Source organism: Hylobates moloch, unplaced genomic scaffold (assembly GCF_009828535.3).
Source record: "Hylobates moloch isolate HMO894 unplaced genomic scaffold, HMol_V3 SCAFFOLD_6, whole genome shotgun sequence".
Classification (NCBI taxonomy): Eukaryota; Metazoa; Chordata; class Mammalia; order Primates; family Hylobatidae; genus Hylobates; species Hylobates moloch.
Window position 1 is genome coordinate 86,339,006 of NW_026652281.1, and position 10,796 is coordinate 86,349,801.

Genomic DNA, 10,796 nt, shown 5'->3' on the forward strand with positions numbered 1-10,796 from the left:
CCTGCCACCATCCATGTAAGAAGTGACTTTGCTCCTCATTCATGTTCCGCCATGACTGTGAGGCCTCCCCAGCTATGTGGAACTGTGAGTCAATTAAACCTCTTTCCTTTATAAATTACCCAGTCTTGGGCATGTCTTTATTAGCAGCGTGAGAACAAACTAAGACAACCTGCACCAGTTTGCAACCCCTAATCGAATCCTTTTCACTTCATAGCAGAAGGGCAAGACTAAAGAGGGCATGTAGCAAGCCCAGGGTCATCCAGCAAATGGACACAGAGCCCATTAGGCCTCATAGAATATCCCTGGCTCCTGGATCAGCCTGATCTCCACAGTTCCACATTGCTACTTGCCTGGTCTTTAACATCACCCTCACAGGCATCCAGCCCCAAGTCCTGTGCCCCCGGGAAGCCAGTAGTCTCCTCAAGGGCCCTGCAGAGCCAAGGAAGGACATTACTAGGGCGTAAGAGACTGCAGGGCTCTGAATATGTAAATCACAGCACACTCCACAGCACATCCATCCTGCGGCCTAATTGAGACATTTGCTTGGAATGTCCTAGAAAATAGGGCAGATGTGGCATTCCAAGAGTCAGAGCCACTCACCTGAGATGCCCTGCTAAGACAGGGGGACCAATGGCTTGTCTCTGGAACTTAGATCAGCCACAGGGAAGCCAGTTCTCACTAATAAAATTATATATTCTTTAGATGGTTTTTGTTTACTGCAATGATACTGGATATTAAAACAGCAGAAAGTAGGACAAAATAAGAACAAGACATCTGCCCCATCTCTTCAGGAATTGTGCAGCACCAAGGTGAAAAATCCTGTGGATTTCACTGCCATCAACACCCAGGGCTGGAGATGTGTTCAGACCTTTCTTCACTTTCAAGGCCCCCTCATCCTTGAGCGATGACTGCTGCCTGAGCCCTGTTTCTCAGACTCTTCTCTTGTGGAACCCCACTGGACTGGGGCCAGGAGAACTGGGTTCAAGTCCTGACTGTTCTTATTCCCAGCCGAGTAGACTTGAATAAGTGGCCTCCACATCTCTGTGCTTCAATTTCATCTGCAGTCACTTGGCCTGATGTGCCTCCTAACTGTGGTGAGGGTTGAACGAGGCAGAGACTGCAGATCGGCCTGAGCATGATCACATGAGTTTTGTCCAAATAATAATAATAATAAATTAGCATGTCTTTTTTTTTTTTTTTTTACAACAAGGTCTCACCATTGCCCAGGCTGGAGTGCAGTGTCACAATCATAGCTCACTATAACCTTGAACTCCTGGGTTCAGCCTCCTGCTTCAGCCTCCTGAGTAGCTGGGACTATCGGTGCACACCATCACACCCAGCTAATTTTTAATTTTTTGTATTTTTTTGTAGCTACAAGGGTTTCATTATGTTGCCCAGGCTGGCCTCATAACTCCTGGCCTCAAGTAATTCTCCCACCTCAGCCTCCCAAAGTGCTGGTACTATAGGCATGTGTCATCGCTCTCGGCCAACATTTCTTTTCAAATTTGTTCCTGTTACAGTTTGGACATTTGTCCCCGCCAAATCTCAGGTTGAAATGTGATTTCCAATGTTTCACCTGGTGAAAGGTGTTTGGGACATGGGGGTGGATCTCTCATGAATGGTTTGGTGCCACCCCTGAGTTAATGAATGTGTTCTCACTCTATTAATTCACATGAGAGCTGGGTGTTTAAAAGAGCCTGACACCTCCTCTCTGACTCTCCTTCTCTCACCATGGGACACACTGGTTTCCCCTTCTCCTTCTACCATGAATACAAACTTCCTGAGGACTTACCAGAAGCCAAGCAGATGCCAGTGCCATGCTTCTTGTACAGCCTGCAGAACTGTGAGCCAAATAAACCTCTTCATAAGTTACTCCACCTCAAGTATCCTTCATAACAACACAAAATGAACTAACACTGTTTCCAACAAGTGTCACATACAAATCAAAATTTCTAGCTTCTCAAAAAAAAATCAGAAGATCTAGCCACACTGGGCTCACCTTCCCACATGGCCACAACCACCTGACACCAAGTGACAGCCACCCTTTTAGGAAGGGCATGTAATTGACAGTTCACCCCACTCCACACACTCCCTACTGCCTTATACTCAGCCAGCTTCACTCCTCTATGTCACCTGCCTGACATTTGAATTTGAGACCCATGGCCTAGCACAATAGACATGAAAAGTCTTCATATTGCCAACCTCCAGCATCCTGCACCCCTTTCCCATGATTCTTCCCTTAGGATGGGCTGCCCATGTGCGCTGTGCCCTCCTTACCCTTGGGAGGTGAGCACACGTAGTGTGTCTAGGAAGTTGTATGCATGCCCATCTGAGGCTTTCTTCCCTTTTCCTGTGGTGTGCCCCTGGAAGGTTATACTCCACCATTTTATCTCTTAATGCATGTGCCCAGGAAGTTGCTTCTCCCTGGTACCTGCATTCAATTAACACTTTGGTGCAACAGAGGTGGACCATCAAGAAATGGCCTCTCCCTGGTGCCAGCTGCCAATTTATCACTTGTAGAGACGCAACGTGATGATTGCCAAACCATCACCCAACATCCCTAGTGCTTTGGGGAGAGCCCGCTCCTGCCCCACTCATGCCTGTCTAACTATGTCTAACAGTACCAGATGACCATCTGGGGCATTGTGGGCCTGGCCTTTGGTATCTTTTAAAATAACAGAGAAAGGCCAAGTACAGTGGCTCATGCCTGTAATCCCAACACTTTGGGAGGCTGAGGTGGGTGGATCGGTGGATCACTTGAGGCCAGGAGTACACAAATTAGCTGAGCATGGTAGCACATGCTTGTAGACCCAGATACTCAGGAGGCTGAGGTGGGAACATCTCCTGAGCCCAGAAGTTCAAGGATGTAGTGAGTTATCATTGCACCACTGAATTCCAACCTGGGTGACAGAGCAAGACCCTGTCTCTAAAAGATGAAAGAGAGAGCTAATGATTTGTATTTGCAAGAGTAGAATTCTGGTAACCCAATCCACACCCGAGCCCCCGACAAGGCCTCCAGCTGCCTTCTGTGGAGACAGGGGCAATGCTTCCTAAACATGTAGCTGCTGGTCTCTACTGCAGATTTGGGAAAGAGCAACCTTGGGTGAAGAAGCCTGAGAGTCACCCCCACGTCTTGTTCATTCACTCATTCATTCACTCGCTGGCTGTATTTGTGCCTCCCCTACCTACAGGCCTGCTGAATGGGAACAGACCATGTGACTGTGCCCTGCTGGCCTGAGCCCACCCCCACCACCCTTGATAAGATTGGGATAACAGCTGCCCCGAGGAAAATCAGGTCTGAGCCAAAGAGAGTGGACTGAGTCCTTTAGATTTCTTTCTTTTCAGGGAGTATTGGGGGAGGATTTGAACCAAGAAAAAATGCAATTTTTGGTGTCATCAAGTCCAAAGCTCATACCACTCGCAGCACAATAGCCAATAAGTCAAGAGACAAGGTCTTGGGGCAAGGAAAGTGACTTTATTTTAGAGAGCCAGCAAACCAAGAAGATGACGGACTAGTGTCCTAAAGACATCTTAAGCTCATATGAATTTGGGGTTCCTTTAATGTTATGGGAAGAGGGGAAGGAGAGGGTGGTGGTCAAAAGGCGACTGATGACCACAGACATCTGTGCACCAGCAAGGGTAACTTTCGCTGTCTTGGTTAGGTCACAGTGCTCCTGTAAATCTTTAACACAACAGTATTAACCATGTGTACACCCTCCTTATCTTCTCAGGGGTTAGTTTTGGGAAGGGGCTATTGTCATCCTTGCTTTAAAGGTAAACTATAAGCTAAAATTGCTCCCATACTTGGCTTAGCCTACATACAGAAGCAAGCAAAAGCAGGTAACCTAAAAGATAATCATCGCATAAGGAGGGAGATTAGAAGCAAAATAGAGTTTGTCATGCTAGACCTCCTTTTCACTGTTACAGTGGTAGGCGCCTACGCTGAAATGTCTTGTAAAGAAAAGGATGTAGGTAAAATGATCTAGAAGACCCTGATTGTGACACAGACAAAAGCAGAAAGTCAGAATACAAGGAGAGAAGGCACAACGGCTAGACAGACGGATCGACAGGAATGAGAGGGACGTGGAGCCCTCAGCCTTGGCTCCCATCTGTTCTGTTTCTGGTTCTAGTGCCCTGAGGTCCAGCTGTGTACCCTGGAGCCTTGGGTTCTAAGATTATCAGTAAAATTTTCTAGTGGACATTTTGGGTGTGGGCTTTCCAGCCCAGTTCACATGGTATCATTACTTCTATGTCCTTGTGGAAACTTCCTTCCTTCTCAGCAGAGAAACACTGTGTTGAGTTGGTAAGCAATAGCCTGCCATCTCCTAGTGCTATTTTTACTTGGGCTAGTCTGAGTAGGCTTCTGTTCTCTGCATCTAAAAATGCTTTGACTAGTACAGATATTGATACAGTGATTCATTCTAACCTTAACTCAATGATTGATGCCCTCACTGGTTTTATCTACTCAATGTTTCATTTGAATAATTCAGTCATTCATTTACACATTGATTTACCATTTGTTTATTATAGCAAAAAATAGTTGTCAAGCACCTGCTATGTGGCAGACCCTGTGCCTGACACCCCAGATGATGTGGAAATGAACCAGGTGTGGTCTTTACTCTCAAAGCCTCATGAATAATAACATGAATGGAATGCAATTAAGTATAAGGTAGACATTAATAAATATCAATGTTGTTAAGTCAAGTTATCCTAAAGCTCCCTCCTTACATATTTTAAGTTTTGGCCTAAAGGTTTTTCTGTACATCATGAACTGTAACAAATGGAAGTGTAAATAGACCGTAGCCTACACTTGTGCCAGTTACTGAGTTTTGGCAATCAAATGTAGCCAACTGTCCAAACCATATTCAAATAAGGCAAATGTCAACCTGTAACCAATCCAGCTGTTTCTGTATTTCACTTCTGTTTTCTCTATGTTGCTTTCCTTTATCTGTTCATAAATCTTCTTCTGCCATGTGGCTGTGCTGGAGTCTCAGAGCCTACTCTGGCTTGGGAGGCTGCCTGATTCACAAATCATTCATTGCTCAATTAAACTCTTCTAAATTTAATTCAGCTGAAGTTTTTCTCTTATCAATGTGCATTGTACATTCAGTAGAAGGAAAGGATTTCAGGATAAAAATTAGAAAATATTTCTTGGAGAGACTAGGCCGTAAAAGAGTTTCTACTTCAGTTTGAATTTGGAAATTAGAAAGAAGGAAAAATAAGAAAAGCCAGGGGTATTTCTCAAGTTTAATAGTAGGAGCCATTTGTGAAATGGGAGAGTATCTGAAAGATTAAAGAGCCCAGATCATTGGAAGAAAGTATCTACTCTTGGAGACATAACTAACATCATGGTTTGACTTTGATGCCTTCTAAATACACCCTTATCCCACAAGGCCAGGAGCCCAGCAAAAGTGCCTTCTAGTCCCTGGGCCAAGTCACTTCAGACCCACTCTGCCTCTCCTTCCCATTGGGAAACTAACCTGGGCTTCTGTTTCCCTTCCACCACCAGTGTCTCTGAGGTGTTCCAGTCAGAAAAAATATAATAAAGCTTTCCAGCCCAAGGTTAATATCCTTTGAGGAAAGTGTGTTTCTCTTTCAAAGTTGATTTGTTTGCATGAATGTTCAGGGAAAAAATAGACCTTGGAAGATAAACTTTCAGCCATGGAAAACTTTCAAAACAGAACTTGCCCCCCTACAAGAACTGCAGAAATAGAGTCTAGACAGTTTTGATTATGCTGTTAGTTTTCAGTGGGGTTGTACCATTCCCTAAGAGACATTTAGGAAATTTGGGGAATTACCTTTGTAAGCCAAAAATAAAATCCTAAGTCCCCCTAATTGACTGTACAGACCTCTCTGGGACAAGAGAAACCTGAAAAATTGAATTCCTGGCCTTGATAAGAAGGAAGATTGAATACGCCTCAGTATAGTCCCTCCCCTATGGAGTTTAGGCACAACTGACCAGAATTAACATTAAAATAGAGATCCCAAGTTTCACAAAACAGATTCTTTGGCAATAAGATACCAAATTCCAACCTGACACTGGTATAGCATCACATGACAGATAGAAGACCCTGAAGGAAATGAAACTATTTTATCCCAAGAGATTTTTTTTTGACATATTTTGAAATGGCCCTGCAAAGCTGTCTTTTGTAGGGGAAAGCTTGCATCTGTAAAGAACCTCCGTTAATGCAGCCAGGCCTATCTCAGATCTAGAAGAAATTAGCTAAGAGTCAGATACCTTTTAAGGTCTAGAAGAGACATTTACCATCTATTCTCTCTGAAGCCTGCTACCTGGAGGCTTCATCTACATGACAAGAACCTTGGCTTCCACAACCCCCTTTATCTTAACTCAAGCATTTCTTTCTACTGACTTCAAGTCTTTAGCTTAACTCTTTCAACCTATCGCTAATTAGAAAATCCATCTGTGACCTGTAAGCACCACCCCACTCCACTTCAAGATGTCCCACCTGCCTGGTGAAACCCCGTCTCTATTAAAAATAAAAAAATATTAGCCGGGAGTGGTGGCAGGTGCCTGTAGTCCCAGCTACTCGGGAGGCTGAGGCAGGAGAATGGCGTGAACCCAGGAGGCGGAGCTTGCAGTAAGCCGAGATCGCGCCACTGCACACCAGCCTGGGCGACAGAGCAACAGTCCACCTCAAAAAAAAAAAAAAAAAAAAAGATATCCTACCTGCCAGGCGCCGTGGCTCACACCTGTAATCTCAACACTATAGCTATAATTTCAGCACTATGGGAGGCCGAGGCGGGCAAATCACGAGGTCAGAAGTTCAAGACCAGCCTGGCCAGCATGGTGAAACCCTATCTCTACTAAAAATACAGAAAATTAGCCAGGCATGGTGGCATGCACCTGTAGTCCCAGCTATTCAGGAGGCTGAGGCAGGAGAATTGCTTGAACCCAGGAGGCAGAGGTTGCAGTGAGCCAAGATCGCACCACTTTACTCCAGCCTGGGTGACCCAGCGAGGCTCTGTCTCAAACAAAACAAACAAACAAACAAATATATATATATATATGTCCCACCTTTCTGGGCTGAACCATTACATATCTTACATATATTGATTTATGCCTTTGCCTATAACTTCTGCCTTCCTAAAATGTATAAAACCAAACTGTAACCCAACCACCTCAGGCACATGTTCTGAGGATCTTTCGAGACTGTTCCCTGGGCCATGGTCACTCATATTGGCTCAGAATAAAACTCTTTAAATGTACTACAGAGTTTTATTTTTCTGGTCAACACAACTAACCAGCATTAACATTAAAATAGAGATCCTAAGACTCTATTTAGGGGAAAATCATAACCCAAATTTGCTACAATATTTTTAAATTGGCAAATAAAGTTGTAAGTATTAATAATAAACATGATGATAGACTGTGGAATGACTAAATTATTATCAATTATTTTAGTTGTGACCAGACATTACAATATTGAAATACACCCAAAAGGAGACTGTATTGTTAAAATTTTCTTTTTATATTAGTTTAGAGGATTATAGCAATTTTTTAAAATGTATGCATGCAAATAAGTTTTATATGGATTTCATTTCCAAATGGCAAACAAGGTATTACAAAATGTATTAAAAGGGCATTAGCAAGGGGCATTGTCTATGGCCAAGCTCTCCCCAAAAAGCAACTATAAAGCTCAAAAAATTTGGTCAAAATCATCATACAGCACTCCAGAAATCAACTGAAGGCATACAACAGTTGGAGCACCATTTATGCTTGAGAACTGCAGAAATCTGGGTAACAACAGTGAGAATCTGTGGCATTCTAGCCTAAGGCTGCTCCCATCTCCTGCTCCTAGCTAAGTCAGTAGGGAGGCTCCTCCAGGGTGGGGCACACTGGGAGGAGAGGCAGTTTCTCTGCTGCAGTTAAAGGGAGCTTACTTGACTTAGAGCACTGGGCAACATCCACTCTTGGCAGCCATGTTGGTTTAAGTAAAAGTTGCCAAGGCAGAAAAGCAGGAGGGCCAAAAAGTCCTTTAGACTGAGGTTGCAGTCATGACTGGGGCAAATGTTTCTGGCTAAACCTGCGTGGTTGCATAGCAGAAACCAGAAAGTGCCCAATCTAGCCAGACTCTGCTGGCCAACTCTGAGGCTGCACAGATATGCAGAGGAGATGAGAAAGAGCCCAGTAGAAAGCAAAAAATAGAGAAAGCAAGAAAATGGACTGAAGTTTGAATGTGTTCCTATGGTAGGCTGCTTCTAAAATGGCTGCTATAAATGCTGTCCTCAGTATTAGCACCCTGTGTAATCCCTTCATTTTGGGTGAAGCTGACATAGTGACTTGCTTCCAAAAAATCATACTCTAATATGGCAAAAATGGTGGATGTCATTTCCAAGGTTAGACTGACTTCTGCCTTGCTCTCATTCTCTCTCTGGTTCTTCCCCCTTCCTGTGCTGATGAAGCAAGTTGCATGTCATGAGCTAACCTATGAAGAGGCACATGTCACAAGGAACAAAGGGTTTCTTGTGACAAAGAAGTGATGTTCTCTGTTCAATGGCCTGCAAGGAACCCAATCCTGCCATCAATCACGTGAGGGGTGTGGAAGCAGATCCTTCCCCAGTCAAACCTTCAGATGACTGCAACCTGGCCACCACCTTGATTGTTGCCTGAGCCAGAGAACCCAGCTAAAGCACACCCAGATTCCCGACCCACAAAAACTGTAAAATCTTTCTCTTGTTTTAAGCCACTAAACTTTGAGGTAACATTAAACAGCAATAAGATAACTGATACAGCTCCCATACCCACATGTAGATTCATCAGCAGATGTCAGATGACTTTACTTGTTTAAGGTGTTTCAGCACAAACTCTGTCCAATTAGATATGCAGACACAGAGATAATGCTTAGAAAGCCAGCCTTAAATATTTTTAAAAAGCAAGAATGTAAGAAATTTCATCAGAAATTTCAGCAGCTTCACACAACAGAGAAGACAAGATTCCCAGATAGCAATTTCATAATTCACAATAAACCATGGAGTGGGGGAAATCAGAATCCAAAGTTGCTGCAATTGTTTTAACTGGCAAATAAAATTGTATATATTAATGGTGTACAACATAATGATACATTATGGAACAGCTACATCAAGATAATTAACATATTCATTACATATCAATTAACATATCCATTGTAATATTTTCAATGCCCAGTTTTCAACAGAAAAGTACAAGATATGCAAAGAAACAGGAAAGTGTGACACATACTGAGGAAAATAGCAGATAGTAGAACCTGTCTCTGAGTTTCCCTAGATTCTGTATTTAGCAAAGATTTCAAATAGCTACTCTAAATGTGTTCAAAGAACTGTTTAAATTTGTAAATAAAATTATGATAATAAAGAATTAACAGAAAAAGATTCTAAATAAGGAGATAGAAATTATAAGGAAAGAAATGGAAATTGTGGTGTTGAAAAGCATAAATTACAATTTTACTGTGAAGACCTATTACAACAGATTATATATGGCAGAGGAAGAGATCAATGAACTCGAAGATAGAGTGATAGAAAGTATCTATCTGAGGAACAGAGAGAAAAAAAATGATTGAAGTAAAATGAACAGAACCATAGGGGCCAGTGGGACAACATCAAGCCAACAGATGTATAATGAGAAAACCAGGAGCAGAAAACATATGGAAAAACCAATGGCCAAAAACTTTCAGAATTTGACTTAAAAAAAATTAAATACACATCCAAAATGTTCAATAAACCTCAAGTAAGATAAATATGTAGAGATCCACACCTAGACAAATCAGAGGCAAGCAGTCAGAAGACAGAAAGAAAGAGAAAAACAAGCAAGAGAAAAACGATTTATTACTACAAGAGGCAACAATACAATTAACAGCTGACTTCCCATATAAAACAATAGAGGGCAAAAAGCAATCAAATGACCTATACAAAGTGTTAAAAAAAGACCGTTAACCAAGAGTTCCATTATCCAGAAAATCTTCCTTCAAGAATGAAGGTAAAATAAAGACATTACCACATAAACAAAGACAAAATAATTCATTAGTTCTAAAATCTTACAAATATATTGCAAAATTAATAAATCCAGATGTAAAATATCACATGCATATTATTTTGTTTATATTAAACTCAATAACAGGAAGAAAAAGTTTGAAATTGGATGATAAGGCCGGACATGGTGTCTCACGCCTGTAATCCCAGCACTTTGTGAGGCCAAGACAGGTGGATCACGAGGTCAGGAGTTCAAGACCAGCCTGGCCAACATGGTAAAATCCCGTCTCTACTAAAAGTACAAAAATTACAGCGTGCCTGTAATCCCAGCTACTCGGGAAGCTGAGGCAGGAGAATCTCTTGAACCTGGGGGACAGAGGTTGCAGTGAGCCGACTCCAGCCTGGGTGACAGAGCGAGACACTCTCTCAAAAAAAAAAAAAAAAAGAGAAATTGGATGATAAAATGATGTTTACCCTTGGAGGGTGGTAATAACTACCAGGGGCTGTAGGGGAGATTCTGGGGTACTGCTTACATAGATGTCTTCATTTGTGATTCTGGCACATTTCTGTGTACATAATTTCCTTCAATAGAAGTTTGCTAGAGCAAAAAAGGGAAGCCTGACCATGCCACTCCCTCCCCTTTTTTTGGATTCCTTTATTGTTTTCCTTTTGCTCCCTTTCCCTTCCCAGTCTGAGCAGAATCTGTGGCCACCAAGTTCCTGGATGGCCTGGCCTCTGGCCACCTCTGTACCATCGCCTCTTTCCCCCGGTACTGTAGCTACCCTTGCCTTCTGCTGTTAGTGCCATGCCTCCCGCTTGTCACGGAGCCT